This window comes from Cervus canadensis, chromosome 13, assembly GCF_019320065.1.
Source record: "Cervus canadensis isolate Bull #8, Minnesota chromosome 13, ASM1932006v1, whole genome shotgun sequence".
Classification (NCBI taxonomy): Eukaryota; Metazoa; Chordata; class Mammalia; order Artiodactyla; family Cervidae; genus Cervus; species Cervus canadensis.
In genome coordinates this window covers 12,638,261-12,657,033 of record NC_057398.1, presented here as the reverse complement: position 1 = coordinate 12,657,033, position 18,773 = coordinate 12,638,261, and the positions used below count along the sequence as shown (strand labels likewise).

Sequence of the window (18,773 nt, the reverse complement as noted above, 5' to 3'; positions counted from 1 at the left end):
GCCTTTTCATCTTGTTTAGATTGCTGTGTCTGGAGTGGGCTTTCTGTATTCTGGAGGTCTGTGGTTCCTTTTTATTGTGGAGGATTAACCCAGTGGGTGGGGTTAGATGATTGGCTTGTCAAGGTTTCCTGGTTAGGGAAGTTTGCGTCAGTGTTCTGGTGCGTGGAACTTGATTTCTTCTCTCTGGAGAGCAATGGAGTGCTCAGTAATGAGTTTTGAGATGGGTCTATGTGTTAGGTGTCACCTTGGGCAGCCTGTATGTTGACGTTTAGGGCTGTGTTCCTGCGTTGCTGGAGAATTTGTGTGGTATGTCTTGCTCTAAAACTTATTGGCTCTTGGGTGGTGGTTGGTTTCAGTGTAGGTATGGAGGCTTTTGGACGGTCACTTATTACTTAAAGTTCCATGTAGTCAGGAGTTTTCTGGTGTTCTCTGGTTTTGGGCTTAAGTCTCCTGCCTCTGGATTTCAGTTTTATTCTTCCTGTAGTCTCAGGACTTCTCCAACTATACAGCACTGATGATAAAACTTCTAGGTTAATGCTGAAAAGATTCTCCCCATTAGGGACACCCAGAGAGGTTCACAGAGTTACATGAAGAAGAGGAGAGGGAGGAGGGAGATAGTGATGAGCAGGAGGAGAAAAAGGGGGACTCAAGAGGAGAGAGACAGATCTACGCAGTTGTCTGTTCCCAGAGTGTTCTCTGTAGCCCAGACACCCACCAAGATTCACAGAATTGGACTGGGAAGAGAAGAGGAAAGGAGGAAATAGAGGTGTTCTGAGGTAGAAAACAGAGAGTCAAGATTGGGAGAGAATAATCAACACACTCCTGAATAAAAATGGGAACTGAATATTGGATTCTTAAATGTTCACAATTTATATCATATACTGAAAAACAAAAATTAAAAATCTAGAGTAGAGGTTAGACTCTTAAAAATACTATATTAAAAACAAAAACCAAAACACACACAAAAAATTTTTAAAATATATATGAAGTTCAGTTTAAAAATAGGGCTTCTCTTCTTTTTTTTTTTTGGTAAGGTTATAGTGTAATGAAAATGAAAATTAAGGCGTGGTAGAGGAGTATTAGAGGACTTTAAAAGAAATAAGAGAAAAAGAAAAATAGAAAATAGAAGAGAAAAAGGAGAAAAAAAAAGAAAAAAAAAAAGAATTTTCCCTAATTAAAAAAATCGTAAAAATCTATGAAAATGAAAGTTAAGGAGTAATGGGGGAGTAATAGGGAATTTTAAAGGAAAATAAAAGAGAAAAAATAAAAAATAAAAAAAATTTTTTTTTTCCTACTTAAAAAAAAAAAAAAAAGTAAAAATATATCTAGGAATTTCTCTGGAGCTGTTGCAGTCAGTGTGGGTTCGGCTCAGTTTCAGATATCTCCTTGTTCAAGCTTACACTTCTCGATATCTACAGGCCCCTTCCAGTGTAATTGTGTTTTCTACAGGGATTTTAATCTGTTGCACCAGTCCCTTCTGAAGCGGTTCCCTTAGTTTATTTGGCTTCTGTTTGCCGGTTTCTTCAGAGCCTCATTTCCGCCTTGACACAGGCGGGCGGAGGTGGGCTCTTATTCAGGTAGCTAGTTCTGTTGCGCTGCGGAGAGGGGCCGGTGCTGTGGGGAGGGGCCTGTGCTGCAGGGAGGGGCTGGCGCCGCAGGGAGGGGCTGGCGCTGCTTTCTCCGTCTGCGCTGCTCAGGCTCCCGGCTGCTCCATATGGAGGGCGCCCCGCGCTGTGCGCAGCTCCAGCCCTCAGGTGTTCCACAAAAGTGCGGAACAAAAGGCTGCGTCCGCTCTTGTGCCTTCCCGGTCAGAGCGGTCCAGGCAGCCAGGGGCTTGACAGGCGCACTCTCCCCAGGTGCGGCGCGCCCACTCCCTTCCACGGTCCCAATCTCGGTTTCCGCCGCCGCCAGTCCGGTGCGTGCGCCCTCTGCCCTCTGCATCCCCAGCCCCAGTCCCCGCCCGCGCCGGTCAGGTGCCTGCGCCCTGTGTCTCGCCGCGACCTGCTCCCGCCTCTGGCGGGTCTGGGCCGGTCCGCAGTCTGCGAGCTCTTCTCTGGACTTTCTCCTTCCCTTTGTTCTGCGAACGGCCGGCAGCGTGTTCGGGCCGGTTAATTTTCTCTCTCTGTTTTGCTCTCCCACAGGTCAAGTTGGCAACTCACAAAAGCTCCCTCCGATTATCCTCAGGGCACTCAGGCCCGGACCCTACCCCAAGCAATGCCGCCCGCTCCTCTCCGTGCCGCCCCCACTTGCTGGTGGCGGATGCGGGTGTCTGGGGTACTTTTCTGCTGAGGGTTGCTTTTAGGCACGTAATCTGTGGGTTTTATTTATTGTTTCCCTCCCAGTCAGGTTGCCCTCCGAGATTCAAACACTTCCCCCAGGCCCGCCAGTGCAAGGGTTTCCCGGTGTCTGGAAAGGTCCTCTAAAGACTCCCTTCCCGGGACGGATCTCCGTCCTTAGCTCTTTTGTCTCACTTTTTATCTTTTATATTTTGTCCTACCTCCTTTCGAAGACAATGGGCTGCTTTTCTGGGCGCCTGATGACCTCAGCTAGCGATCAGAAGTTGTTTTGTGAAGTTTGCTCTGCGTTCAGATATTCTTTTGATGAATTTGTAGGAGAGAAAGTGGTCTCCCCGTCCTACTCCTCCGCCATCTTGGCTCCTCGTCCCATAGTCCTTTAATATTCACTTGGTATTCACTAGAATTCTCCATAAGAGGATCTGGGAACCCATGTGGTTTAAGTAGATTGAATTAACTGCTTTAAAGAAACATCCTGGGGAGACCATCTGAAACATGAATTCTTTCAGTTCCCCTTATTTCTAGTCTATCATGCAAATGCAGGCTGGTTTTTATATATAATATACACATAATCTTAAAAAATAATCTTTAGCTTCTATAAGTTACAGACTGGATAGTCTGCTGGTACTACCTCCATATTGTAACTGTATTTTTCTCCATGATATGATGTGAACTTGAGTTTCTTAATAGATTCACAGATTCAGGAGATTTACTTATAATAATCTGGTGCTATGGGAATATAATTACTCCATGGAACAGAGTTCTGTTTTATTATAAAACTGTGTCAACAGTGCTGCAGGCACATTTTTGTTCACTGGGTCACCTCTTTCTAAACTACAAACAGAGAACACCCTTTTGTTAACACATTCTCTTCAGTAATTTAGAGGCATCAATTAGGTAACAAGTTTCTTTCAGCCTTTGTCATATCTTACAAGATTCCTAGGCCCTCATTCTCTTCTTCCTGAACTAATTTATGCAGGTAGTGCATGTCAAACAATAAGTGTGAATTTCATAACAGTGTTTCATAGATTTTTTTTTAAATGTTTTTAGGAGAGTATTTATTTCCAGCAACCATTACATCTCTCCAGTAAGATCTAATTTTTAAAAACTCTCATGTTCCAAAAATAATTGATAATTCCCTCGCTACAGTCAGAATGTAAAACTGTGACCAACAGAAGGTACAATATAAACTTTTGTCATGGTAACAAAGTAGATGGTTTTACTACAAGCGGCCAACACTTCTATCAGTCGTAGCCATAGGGAGGCTGTTGGTTGTAACCATAATATCCATATTGATGGGGGTAGTAACATTCTGGTCTGTGCTGCAGGCAATTGTTATCCCAGGGTCATTCATGCCACTGATTGGGTCAGTTGTCACTTGGGCACCCCTGTCTGTTATCCCTACCTCTAAACTGTCTATTACCTTGCAACGGATTGCCTCTGTTTTTCTGGTTCCTACCAGATCTGCTATTCCATTGCTCAATGATTGGAGGGGACTCAGGAGGGTGTTTCAGTTATTCTTGGTACTCTGTGAAAAAGTTGGCTTAAAACTCAACATGCAGAAAACTAAGATCATGGCATCTGGTCCTATCACTTCATGGCAAATAGATGGGGAAACAAGTGGAAACAGTGGCTGACTTTATTTTTGGGGGCTCCAAAATCACTGCAGATGGTGATTGCAGCCATGAAATTAAAAGATGCTTGCTCCTTGGAAGGAAAGTTATGAACAACCTAGACAGCATATTAAAAAGCAGAGACATTACTTCGCCAGCAAAGGTCCATATAGTCAAGGCTATGGTTTTTCCAAGAGTCATGTATGGATGTGAGAGTTGGACTATAAAGAAAGTTGAGCAACAAAGAATTGATGCTCTTGAGCTGTGGTGTTGAAAAAGACTCTTGAGAGTCTCTTGGACTGCAAGGAGATCCAACCAGTCCATTCTAAAGGAAATCAGTCCTGAATGTTCATTGGAAGGACTGATGTTGAAGTTCGTAAAACTCCAGTACTTTGACCACCTGATGCAAAGAGCTGACTAGTATGAAAAGACCCTGATGCTGGGAAAGATTGAAGGCAGGAGAAGGGGATGACAGAGGATGAGATGGCTGGATGGCATCACCGACTCAATGGACATGAGTTTGGGTAGGCTCCGGGAGTTGGTGATGAACAGGGAGGCCTGGCGTGCAGTTGGACATGACTGAGTGACTGCGCTGAACTGAACTTGTCATCTTATGTGAATCTACTGGCAAACATTTTTTCAAAATTTGAACAGCTTCAGAAATGTCAGTCATTCTGAAATTCCCAGATATTTGAGGAAGCTGTTCTGTTTAATGTTTAGATTGTTTAGATTTCCAATCCAGAGGGCCATCATAGGACCTCCCTTATATAGATTCTTAGACACATATTTCATGTTTGTACTTTACATACCAGAAATGAGTATTTTCTGATTGATAGCATCTTAAAGTTAACTGGCATTTAGGAGATAAAGATAAATCTCCTACTATTTCTGTCTCTCTGGAGATGCCTGACTAATACAGAGAAAATACAAATTTGACTCACAAAACTCTGTATTACTTTGTTGTTGTTATGTTACTTGCTGCTTTATAAGAGTAAAGCATTGGTATCTTGTTCCAAACATCACAGGCATATTTATTTCTTAAAGATTTGTATGTTACAGAAAGTCCATTACAATTCAGAATCCCATTCTGGTTTGAGTCCTTTCCCATTTAATTGAGAAAGACATTAACCTGCTCCTAATTTAGAAATGTTTGTTTTTGAAGATCTGTCTATTTACCTGAGCCATATGACTCTAGTCTGGAGAGAATTGCTTTAACAGAAATACATTTTAATGTTATGTGGGTAATTTTCACTCAGAACTTCTAGACAACCATCATCTTTGGACAATGTCTTTGCCTTTTGTCAATTATTCTCTGGGCCATCACAAATTAGGTTGCTCAAAATCACATAATAGCAAATTAACTAGGGCTTCCCTGATGGTACAATGGTTAATAATCCACCTACTAAAGCAGGGGACGTGGGTTTGATCCCTGGTCTGGGAAGACCCCACAATCCATGGAGCAACTAAGCCTGTGTGCCACCCTACTGAGCCAATGCCGTAGAGCCTGGGCCCTGCAACAAGAGAAGCCACCACAATGAGTTGCCTCACCACCCTAGTGAAGAGTAGCTCCCACTCGCCTCAACTACAGAACACCCAGGTGAAGCAACAAAGACCTACTGCAGCCAAAAATAAATGAAATAAAATAAATAGTAAATCAATTATAATTCAATAAAACATACAAATATACATATATAACAAATTAAAAATCCAACAATGACACCCAAACCCTCAAACCATTTAATAGAAAGCATCCTGAAAAAATCCTGTCAAAGAGTAGTTATTGTGGTTCAGTTGCTAAGTCATGTCCGAGACTCTTTGTGACCCAATGGATAACAGCATGCCAACCTTCCCTGTCATTCACTATCTCTTGGAAGTTGCTCAGACTCATGTCCACTGAGTTGATGATGCCATCCAATCATCTCATCCTCTGTCACCTCCTTCTCCTACTGCCCTCAATCTTTCCCAGCACCAGGGTCTTTTCCAATGAGTTGGCTCTTTGCATCAAGTGACTTAAGTATTGAAACTTCAGCTTTAGCATCAATCCCTCCAATGAATCACTTCAGTTCAGTTGCTCAGTCATGTCTGATTCTTTGTGACCCCATGGACTGCAGCATGCCAGGCTTCCCTGTCTATCACCAACTCCCGGAGCTTATACAAACTCATGTCCATCAAGTGGGTGATGCCATCCAACCATCTCATCCTCTGTCGTCCCCTTCTCCTCCCACCTTCAATCTTTCTCAGCATCAGGGTCTTTTTCAATGAGTCATTCTTCACATCAGGTTGCCAAAGTGTTGGAGTTTCAGTTTCAGCATCAGTCCTTCTAATGAATGTTCAGGACTGATTTCCTTTAGGATGGACTGTTTGGATCTCCTTGCAGTCCAAGAGACTCTCAAGAGTCTTTTCCAACACCACAGTTCAAAAGCATCAGCTCTTCAGTGCTCAGCTTTATTTATGGTCCAACTCTCACATCCATACATGACTACTGGAAGAACCATAGCTTTGATTAGATGGACCTTTGTTGACAAAGTAACATCTCTGCTTTTTAATGTGCTGTCTAGGTTGGTCATAACTTTTTTTCCAAGGAGCAAGCATCTTTTAATTTTATGGCTGCAATTACCATCTGCAGTGATTTTGGAGCCCCCAAAAATAAAGTCTGTCACTGTTTCCACTTGTTTCCCCATCTATTTGCCATGAAGGAGATCAGTCCTGGGTGTTCATTGGAAGGACTGATGCTGAAGCAGAAGCTCCAATACTTTGGCCACTTCATGTGAAGAGTTGACTCATTTGAAAAGACCCTGATGCTGGGAGGGATTGGTGGCAGGAGGCAAAGGGGACGACAGAGGATGAGATGGCTGGATGGCATCACCGATTTGATGGACATGAGTTTGAGTAAACTCCAGGAGTTGGTGATGAACAGGGAAGCCTGGCATGCTGCGATTCATGGGGAAACAGAGTCAGACACGACTGAACAACTGAACTGAACTGAACTGATGAGACCAGATGCCATGATCTCAGTGTTCTGAATGTTGAGTTTTAAGCCAAGTTTTTCACTCTCCTCTTTCACTTTCATCAAGAGCCTCTTTAGTTCTTCTTTGCTTTCCTCCATAAGGGTGGTGTCATATGCGTATCTGAGGTTATTGATATTTCTCCCAGCAATCTTGATTCCAGCTTGTGCTTCATCTAGCCTGGCATTTTGCATGATGTACTCTGCATATAAGTTAAACAAGCAGGGTGACAATATACAGCCTTGATGTACTCCTTTCCTGATTTGGAACCAGTCTCTTGTTCCATGTACAGTTCTCACTGTTGCTTCCTGATCTGCATACAGATTTCTCAGGAGGCAGATCGGGTGGTCTGGTATTCTCATGTCTTGAAGAATTTTCCACAGTTTGCTGTGATCCACACAGTTAAAGGTTTTGACATAGTCAATAGAGCAGATGTTTTTCTGGAGCTCTCTTTCTTTTTTGATGATCCAACATATGCTGCCAACTTGATCTCTGGTTCTTCTGCCTTTTCTAAATCCAGCTTGAATATCTGGAAGTTCACAGTTCACATACTGTTGAAGCCTGGCTTGGAGAATTTTGAGCATTACTTTGCTAGCATGTGAGATGAGTGCAATTGTTCAGTAGTTTGAACATTCTTTGGCATTGCCTTTCTTTGGGATTGGAATGAAAACTGACCTTTTTCAATCCTGTGGCCACTGCTGAGTTTTCCAATTTGTTGACATATTGAGTGCAGCATTTTCACAGCATCATCTTTTAGGATTTGAAATAGCTCAACTGGAATTCCATCACCTCCACTAGTTTTGTTCGTAGGGATGCTTCCTAAGGCCCACTTGATTTCACATTCCAGGATGTCTGGATCTAGATGAGTGATCACACTATCATGGTTATCTGGGTCATGAATGAATAGTCAGGGTTGATTTCCTTTAGGATGGACTGGTTGAATCTCTTGCAGTCCAAGGGACTCTCAAGGGTCTTCTCCACCACCACAGATTGAAAACATCAATTCTTTGGTGTTCAGCCTTTTTTATGGTCTAACTCTCACATCCATACATGACTACTGGGAAAACCACAGCTTTGCCTAGATGGACCTTTGTTGGCAAAGTGACATTTCTGTTTTTTAATGTGCTATGTTTATCATAACTTTCCTTCCAAGGAGCAAGTATCTTTTAATTTCATGGCTTCAGTCACTGTCTGAACAGATTTTCATAAAATCTATCACTGTTCCACTTCTATTTGCCATGACGTGATGGTACCAGATGCCATGATCTTAACCAAAGGGTAGAAGTAACTCAACTTTTGTTTTATTTTCTTTTTTTCTTTCCTTTAAAAAAAAATGTTTATTTGGCTACACTGGGTCTTAGTTGGGCCGCATGGGATCTTCCATCTTCATTATGGCATGTGGGATCTGATTCCCTGACCAGGGATCAAATCTGGTCCCCTGCATTGACAGCATGGAGTCTTAGCCACTGGATTACCAGGGAAGTCCCCTATTTTTCTTTCCTTGGTTTCTTCTTTAGACTTGCTTTATTTAGTTTTCACTTGTTAATTATTTTGGGGAAAATTTCATCATTCCTAATTATTATAGTCAATAACAAATTATCTTTGAGAATATGTTAGGTTTAAATCAATGACTATAAAAGTTCCATATAAAATACGTGTAGATCTATATGACACAATATACAATAAAACTTCTATAATGGGACAAAAAAGTCACACAATCTTTTTAAACAAAAATCAAATTATAGGAATATTTATGAATAAAATTGTATGTGTGGGCACAGTTAACAGTTGATTCCTCTGACAGACTTAAAGTTTCTTAAAACTATGTGTCCTTTTTCACTTTTAGTAAAGTATTTTCTACTTTTACTTTTTTAACAAAGTTTTTTTAAAAAGTATTTACTTATTTATTTGACTGTGCTGGATCCTAGTTCCCTGACCAGGGATCAAACCTGAGTTCCCTGCATTGGGAGCACAGAATCTTAGCAACTGAATCACATAGAAGTCCGTCAGTTTTTCTTTAATCACTTTTGGACATGGTTATAACACTTGAGTCAGGAACATTGGACATGACTTTTATATTTACATTTATTCTTATGAATATGATTTATAGTTAGCGATTTTATCATTTTGTGTGTGAAGCTATATTTTTTCTCATTTTCATTGGGACAATGGAACAGTAATGTTTTATTTTGAGTGATACAGTGATTGTCTAAGGCATATGGATATCCTGCAGGCTTATTGATTTATTGTGGAAGCTGGACAATTTTTGTTTTTGGATTGGAAATTTTCAATAAAAGTTCTATACCTAAAATTAAAAAAAATAAAGATAGTTGAAAACATAGTAATAGTTGAAACCATTTTATAACAAAAAAATTGTTGGTATAGTTCAAGACTGTGTTTAAGAAAAAGCTTGATTTTATATGTGTTATCTCATAACAGAAATAAAATGCCATCTATAGTTGTTTCTTATATTGGCCTCCCAAGTTGGACTAATTAGAGATATATGACATTATGGAAATAGAAATGATACTAGAACCTTGGTGATTATTCAGTTGTGTATGTCTGCTTGGGCTGCCATAATAAAATTCCATAGGGATTTCCCTGGTAGTCCAGAGGTTAAGACTCTGCCTTGCAATGCAGGGGATGGAGGTTCAATTCCTGGTCTTGGGACTAAGATCCTGCAAGCTGGGGGCGGGTGGGGAGGTGAAGGCAACTAAGCTGCATGTGAACTGCACGGAAAGACCCTGCATGACCCAAGGAAGATCTGCACGCCACAACTAAGACCTGATGCAGCCAAAAAGTAATAATAAGAAAATTCTACAGTCTAGGTGGTTTAAACAACATAAATATTTCTTACAGTTCTGAAGGTTGAAAAATCCAAGATCAAGGTGCTGGAAAATTTGATTTCTGATGAAAGGTCTCTTCCTGGCTTAGAGAAGATTCATTTTTGCTTAGTAATATGCACTTAAGGTTACTCCATGTCTTTTCATGCTTGACAGCTCATTTCACTTTAGTGCTGAATAATGTTCTATTATCTGACTGTACCAAACGTAGTGTCTTTTCTTACAAGGACAGTCATACTATCAGATCAGGGCCCTGACTTCTTTTTTTGTTGAGGTATAGTTGACTTACAAAGTTGTGTTAATTTCTGCTGTACAACAAAGGGATTCGGTTATACATATATTTATATTCTCTTTTTAATATTCTTTTCCACAGTGATTTATCATAGGATACTGAATATTGTTCCCTGATCTATACAGTAAGGCCTTTTGTTATCCAGGACCTCCACGTTATAATCTCATTTAAACTTAATTACTTCCTGAGAAGTAAATTCATCCATACTTGAGTTAGAAGTTCAACATGTGAAATCTGGAGGGACACAAACATTTAACCATATCACTAGCACCCTAATTTTATAAAGTAGAAACAGATCAAGAGAATGTTAGAAACAAGATGAAAAGAGACCTAAAGAGTGTTACGATTAACCCTTCTACTGATTTTTAAAAATCTAATTTAACTTCTAAATTTTTGGCCATGTGGCATGTAGTATCTTAGTTCTCTGATCGCCATGGAACCCACACCCCCTGCATTGGAAGCAGTCTTAACTAGCGGAATGCCAGGCAAGTCCTCTTTGATGTTTTCTGTCAAAATGTTTTAAAGAACTTGATTAAATAAATTCTTGGTAAAACTGGATCTCTTAGTTACTTGATTCTCAATTGAAAGTTCTTTCTATGACATTACTAGCCTCTTTTGTTATGTAATTCTCTTCAGTCTTTTCCAAGTTGTTACTAATTCCCTTTTATTTTACTGCAGGAGAATCCACTGCTGTAGGTTTTTAATTTGGATCATGTTCAAAAGCTTAAGAACTATCTGAAGTTTTATGATAATTACTGTGTTATTGTGTTATTTTTTGTTTTAGGTGTTTAGCTTTTATAAGATTCTCAAAATAATCTATGATAGCAAAAGTATCCATCTACTAAGCAGTAGTTTTCTGTATCCTATCAGAGTGACAGTTTTCTCACTCAAAAGTTCCTTTCTGTGCTAAATTAGGTATATTCATTCAATCAAAAACCAATAAAGGTATTTCCCAGTAGTGAGCTTCATGATAAGAATGAGAAAATGAATGTCACAATTCTGTAATAAAGACTTACTAAAAGAGAAAAAATGATAAGGAAGAACTGAAGAGGAACATAATTGTCGAACATACAAGTTTTGCTGACTCCAAAACTAGTATTTTTTCTTTTCACCATACCATGATAACTCCCAATTTGACTTGTCTCCTCCTTCTAGATCTTATTAAAGCTGTAGGATATTGGGCATGAAGTAGCTGACCAGTTTTGTTTTTTCCTTATTCTGAACTGACATTGTGTTGGGTAAAGAAAGAATTCTGGTGATGTCCCACTTATTTTGCAAGTGGAGATTTTCATTTTCAGTTTTAATTCCAGGAAAAAACTACACATTCTCCTTTTAAATATCCCTCTAATCCACACAATATAGACTAAAGTGGGCCCAACAGAGATCGTGCAGAGTGTGAGCACACAGGTAAGAAAGATAATGAATCACCCTATAGCTAGTATTTTCAGAGAAAATTCAAAAAAGGAAAATCTCTGAAGAAATGCTGTGATGACTTTAGGGCTTAAAAGACTACACTTAAGGTAAATGCATAAGACAAGACCTAAGAGAAATAAGTCACAAGGGAAAAAAGTGAGTGTTAGTCGCACAGTTACGTCCAACTCTCTGTGACCCCATGACTGTAGCCCACCAGGCTCCTCTGCCCATGGAATTAATGCTCCTGGTAAGAACACTGGAGTGGGTTGCCATTCTCTTCTCCAGGGGATCTTCCCAACCCAGAGATCAAACCTAGGTCTCCCACATTGCAGGCAGATTCTTTACCATCTGAGCCACCAGGGAAACCCAAGTCATAAGGGCATTGAAGCAAAAAGCATACACCTGCCAGTCTATTGGGAATGCTGGAAGCAGGTCTGAGAAGGACTGAAGCATTATCATGCAGTAGAAGGAGAAAGAGCTCAGAAGACACTATATGATTTGTTGCATGTATCTGTGTTGAGTGATTTACACATACTTGCCATTATGAGAGGTTGGTCTCATCACCCCCAATGTGCTCTTCTCTTGCTCACATTAGCTACTGTATTAGTCTCCTATTGCTGCTGTAACAGCCTCCCTAAACTTAACAATACAAATTCATTGTCTTTTAGTTCCGAAGTTCAGAACTCCTAAACTGGCCACATTGGCTAAAATCGAGGTGTGCATTCCTTTGTGGAAGCTCTAAGGGAGAACATGTTTTCTTGCCCTTTTCCACCTCCTAGAGGCTGCTCACATTCTTGCTTCCCTGGCTGCTTCCATGTTCAAAACTACTAATAGCCAGTCAAGGCTTTCTTACATTGCATCGCCCTGTCAACGAGCCTTCTGTCTTCCTCTTTCATATTTAGGAACCCTTTTGAGTTACTCTTATGATTACATTGGGTAATCCAGGATGAACTCTTTAGTTTAAGATCAGATGATTAGCAAAATAATTTTTTCTGCAGTTTTTATTCCATGTTGTTATATAATACATGACAAATTCCAGGAGTTAGAACCTGGACAGCTTTCAGTAGGGGGACATGATTCTGCCTAACACAGCTAATGTTTTATTTTTTTAATGCCCTAATTAATGTTTTGTATCATGGCATAACAGGGTAGACGTTTGCTGAGCTGTAAACCAATTGAGAAACAAAGAACTATATTGAGTTACCACAGAATGTGCGGATATTAAGTTAATTTAGTAGTCATATAAAAGAAGAGGAATTGTGTAGCCCTCTCTAAAACTTCTTATAGTATAACTGAAGTAAATGAAGTCCAGAGAGATTCTTAGTTCTTGATGTCACAGAAAGCCAATTTTAGAACATCAAGTTATTTCCACTTTCTGTTATTTTTTTCAATGCAGTATTATTATCAACATATTTATTATATGGTTCCCTGATAGCTCAGTTGGTAAAGAATCCACCTGCAATGCAGGAGACCCCAGTTTGATTCCTGAGTCGGGAAGATCCCCTGGAGAAGGGATAGACTACCCACTCTAGTATTCTAGGGCTTCCCTGGTGGCTCAGCTGGTAAAGAATCTGCCTGCAATGTGGGAGACCTGGTTTCAATCCCTGGGGTGGGAAGATCCCCTGGAGAAGGGAAAGGCTACCCACTTTAGTATCCTGGCCTAGAGAATTCCATGGACTGTATAGTCCATGGGGTCACAAAGAGTTGGACACAACTGAGCGACTTTCAGTCACTCACTCAGAGAAATGAAAACCTGCAAAGTCATTTGCCTTGAGTTATAGTTTGAAATAGAAAAATAAAACTTGCTTCCTTGAATCATATGTCAATCCTGAGCTAGGAATACAGTGTGTGTGTTAGTCACTCAGTCGTGTCTGACCCTTGGTGACCCTGTGGACTGTAGTCCTCTATGCTCCCCTGTCCATGGAATTCTCCAGGCAAGAATACTGGAGTGGGTTGCCATTTCCTTCTCCAGGGGATCTTCCCAACCCAGGGATGCAGCCCAGGTCTCCTGCATTGCAGGTAGACTCTTTACCATCTGAGCCACAGGGAAGCCCCAGGAATGCAGTAGGTATTACTATTCCCATTTTACCTTTGGATGATGAGGAATATAGGGCTCTTATTAACCACACTGCTAGAAAGGAACAGAACCCATATTTGCCCAGCTCCCAAGTCCATTCTGTCTGCAAGCATCTAGCCAGTCCACCACTGTGCTAATAGCCTCAAGAATGTGAAAAGTCCTATTCTTGACTTGTAACACCTAAATTAAGTAGTTTAGCTTAGAATTTCACAATTGTTTTATAATTCCCAAGAACATAAGTTTGTTTCAAGTGATGCTATAGATTTCTAAACATACAGTAGAAGTCATATTCTAAATGAACCTATTTATGTGACTTTACCTTATTAAGAATATTTATAATATATGTAATTTCTTAGATGAATAAAGAGAATTAATATGAGAAAAAGGAGTGTACATCAATCTATTTGATGTTAGCCTCTTCAAAGTTGGAGTTTTTAATACAATTACATTGTTTCTATTCAAATGCTTTTATTCTTTTTCTCTCTGAAGGAGGCATCTTCTGACTTTAAAGAGCATTTCAGATAACTCAATATTTAAAATATTTCTCAACAGTGATGTTGAGTCTAAGATACACACACACACACACACACACACATATATACCACGATAATGTTACAAAAAACATACATGGTACATTTTAGGATGTAGGTGAAAGGAACATTCTTCATTTGCATCATTTCTAAATATTGTTTTGTTTGAGGAAAGATTGTTTATCTATTGGCCATTTTTTTTGCTTCTTTCAGATTTTAATGTTTTCCACTTTTTCAAGAGCATGTAAAACATACCCCACCCTGCCTTTTGTGAATGTTGCCATCTTAAACAGATATTGAGTAATAACCAGGGAAGTCACACCATGATGCTTCACATCATCTATTAGGAACAATCAGGAACATGAAACAGCAAGTGCGTGCTATCTGGACAGAGTCCACTTGAACGAAGACATAGAAGCAAGAGAAGTTAAAACAGTAGAGGCTGAGACACATGACCAAATCTCAAACTTCTGTTTGGTTTCAGTGATGAGTCATTTAGGAAGGAAGTTGGGAAGTAAACTGAAGATAATCTCTTGTGTTATTTTCTCAAAAAGCAATCTATTTTCTGAAGTTCCTTCGTGGGTTAATCTTACAGGCAATTTGGCCATTTATTTTTCGGAGTAACATAACATAGAATGCTGAAATAGTAATACATTCTACTTAATATAAGGCCTTTAAATTAATTATTATAGTGAGAGTAATCTGATTACTTTTGAATGCCAACGGTATTTAGTAAGGGTCCGCAGAAGCAGTGCTTTTTGTCTGGATTAAAAATTAAAAAACAATGATTTTCCAAACTGTTTACTATTCGTCTTAAACTGCTTCCCTCTACTTCAAACCCAGACTGTGGCTAAGCTCTGCAAAAGCTTGAGTCCTCAGTAATACATTGAAATTGGAGGTCAAGTTGGGAGACAATTGTAATTTTTAAATCATTTTTTAAACTTCAACTATGGAAAAAAGCAGCTCTGAATATCCTCAGTCTGTGATATAAAGTTGTTAAAATACAATTATTAGGCAAGTTATAACATTTGTTAAGGCTGTCTATCTATCTATCAATATTCTTTTGGTCACACCACACAGTTTGTGAGATCTTATTTCTCTGACCAGGAGATCAGACCTGTGCCCTTAGCAGTGAGAGCAGACGTCCTAACCACAGCATTGCCAGGCAATTCCCTATCTATATCCATATCAGTGGAATGAAGGAAAGTAAAGGGAAAAAAAGGGACCCATTTTTAAAATGATAAGTAGCAGTTTCTTGATTACTTAAATGATCATTCACATAATGTAAAATATGTAACAACCACATTTCCCTTAGATTTCCATTTTGAGATGTGTGTTTATTTACTTTTCTATTTTGTTCATCTTCCTAATTACCAGATTATCAGCAAGTGCCCTAATCAAGAAGAAACTGCCTTTCAGGAATTCCCTGGTGATCCAGTGGTTAGGACTCTTTGCTCTCACTCTTGAGGGCCCAGGTTTGATCCCTCGTCAGGGAACTAAAATCCCACAAGCTGTGCAGTGCAGTTGAAAAAAGAAAAAAGAAAAAACTTAGAGAAAAAAACTTGCCTTTCACTGATATCTTCAAATGCTTTCTTGTGACTAAAGTATGCTAGCTTTAGCACATGAAGTTTATTACAATTATTTTCATTTGTCATTGATTTGCTTTTATTTTTCATTATTCTTTATTGTGATTATTAAATAAGCTACTTTCATGAAAGTGATATGTATTTAATTCTATATGCAGTAATTGGTTATGATATGCCAGGAACATTTTCGTTTATAAGGAGTAAAATGGCCCATTCCAAATCTTTACTTAAGCTCTCACATGGTAAACTCTGTATCCGAATAGAGTGGCTAGGAGCTCTCATTCACATAGAAAAATAGTCTACATAAGTGGAAAATCAACAAATTCAATCAAAATCACATAATCACAGTGTGTTGTACCTCTAAGAATATAAAGATTAGTCCACATGTTTTTAGCAGGAGGAATAGAAAAATTAGGTAGCATCCTACCTTGAGTAATGGAGCTGAGCCTTACAGACGAAGGCAGATTCTAAGGACTTAATCATGTGTGCATGTGTGTTTCAATTTATTCTTTTGTTTCTAGAACACCCAAAAAAGATGTCCTTTTCATTATAAGGACTGGAATGCAAAAGTAGGAAGTCAAGAAACACCTGGAGTAACAGGCAAATTTGGTCTTGGAGTACAGAATGAAGCAAGGCAAAGGCTAACAGAGTTCTGCCAAGAGAACGCACTGATCATAACAAATACCCTCTTCCAACAACACAAGAGAAGACTCTACACATGGACATCACCAGATGGTCACACTGAAATCAGATTGATTATATCCTTTGCAGCCAAAGATGGAGAAGCTCTATACAGTCGGCAAAAACAAGACCAGGAGCTGACTGTGGCTCAGATCATGAACTCCTTATTGCCAAATTCGGACTTAAATTGAAGAAAGTGGGGAAAACAACTAGACCATTCAGGTATGACCTAAATCAATTCCCTTATGACTATACAGTGGAAGTTAGAAATAGATTTAAGGGACTAGATCTGATAGACAGAGAGCCTGATGAACTATGGGCGGAGGTTCATGCCATTGTACAAGAGGCAGGGAGCAAGACCATCCCCAAGAAAAAGAAATGCAAAAAAGCAAAATGCTGTCCAAAGAGGCCTTACAAATAGCTGTGAAAAGAAGAGAAGCGAAAGGCAAAGCAGAAAAGGAAAGATATTCCGATTTGAATGCAGAGTTCCAAAGAATAGCAAGGAGAGATAAGAAAGCCTTCCTCAGTGATCAATGCAAAGAAATAGAGGAAAACAACTGAATGGGAAAGACTAGAGATCTCTTCAAGAAATTTAGAGATACTAAGGGAACATTTCATGCAAAGATGGCCTCAATAAAAGACAGAAGTGGTAGGGACCTAGCAGAAGCAAAGATATTAAGAAGAGGTGGCAAGAATACACAGAAGTGTACAAAAAAGATCTTCACGATCCAGATAATCATGAAGGTGTGATTACTCACATTCACCAAGAGCCAGACATCCTGGAATGTGAAGTCAAGTGGGCCTCAGGAAGCATCACTATGAACAGAGCTAGTGGAGGTGATGGAATTCCAGTTGAGCTATTTCAAATCCTGAAAGATGATGCTGTGAAAGTGCTGCACTCAATATGTCAGCAAATATGGAAAACTCAGCAGTGGCCACAGGTCTGGAAAAGGTCAGTTTTCATTCCAATCCCTAAGAAAGGCAATGCCAAAGAATGCTCAGACTGCCTCACAATTGCACTCATCTTACATGCTAATAAAGTAATGCTCAAAATTCTCCAAGCGAGGTTTCAGCAATACATGAACTGTGAACTTCCAGATGTCCAAGCTGGTTTTAAAAAAGGCAGAGGAACCAGACATCAAATTGCCAACATCTATTGGATCATCGAAAAAGCAAGAGAGTTCCAGAAAAACATCTATTTCTGCTTTATTGATTATGCCAAAGCCTTTGACTGTGTGGGTCACAATAAACTGTGGAAAATTCTGAAAGAGATGGGAATACCAGACCACCTGACCTGCCTCTTGAGAAACCTGTATGCAGGTCAGGAAGCAACAGTTAGAACTGGACATGGAACAACAGACTAGTTCCAAATAGGAAAAGGAGTACGTCAAGGCTGCATATTGTCACCCTGCTTATTTAACGTATATGCAGAGTACATCATGAGAAACGTTGGGCTGGATGAAGCACAAGCTGGAATCAAGATTGCCGGGAGAAATATCAATAACCTCAGATATGCAGGTGACACCACCCTTATAGCAGAAAGTGAAGAAGAACTAAAGAGCCTCTTGATGAAGGTGAAAGAGGAGAGTGAAAAAGTTGGCTTAAAACTCAGCATTCAGAAAACTAAGATCTTGGCATCCGGTCCCATTACTTCATGGCAAATAGATGGGGAAACAGTGGAAACAGTTGCTGACTTTACTTTTCTGGGCTCCACAATCACTGCAGACGGTGATTGTAGCCATGAAATTAAAAGAGGCTTACTCCTTGAAAGGAAAGTTATGACCAACCTAGACAGCATATTAAAAAGCAGAGACATTACTTTGCCAACAAAGGTCTGTCTAGTCAAAGCTATGGCTTTTCCAGTGGTCATGTATGGATGTGAGATTTGGACTATAAAGAAAGCTGAGCACTGAAGAATTAATGCTTTTGAACTGAGGTGTTGGAGAAGATTCTTGAGAGTCCCTTGGACTGCAAGGAAATCCAACCAGTTCATCCTAAAGGAGATCAGTCCTGGGTGTTCATTGGAAGGACTGATGCTGAAGCTGAAACTCCAATACTTTGGCCACCTGATGTGAAGAGCTGACTCATTGGAAAAGACCCTGGTGATGGTAAAGATTGAGGGCAGGCAGAGAAGGGGATGACAGAGGATGAGATGGTTGGATGGCATCACTGACTCAATGGACATAGGTTTGGGTGGACTCTAGGAGTTGGTGATGGACAGGGAGGCCTGGTGTGCTGCAGTTCATGGGGTCATGAAGAGTTGGACGCGACTAGCGACTGAACTGAAGTAAATTGTGTGAGAGAAGTCAAATGGCTACAACACAGTTACATTTAAATATTGGAACCTAATAAAAACGAGAAAGGGAGAGAAAGTATCAGTATTCTCCTGATAAGAAGAAAATTGAAAGATATTATAGTAACTGCATTCAGATATATGAG

At 39.8% G+C, this 18,773-nt stretch overlaps 1 pseudogene; it reads right to left on the bottom strand.

The window, feature by feature from the left end:
- Positions 1 to 3,538: 3,538 nt before the first annotated feature.
- LOC122451691 lies at positions 3,539 to 4,580 on the bottom strand (annotated as a pseudogene).
- Positions 4,581 to 18,773: the final 14,193 nt, after the last annotated feature.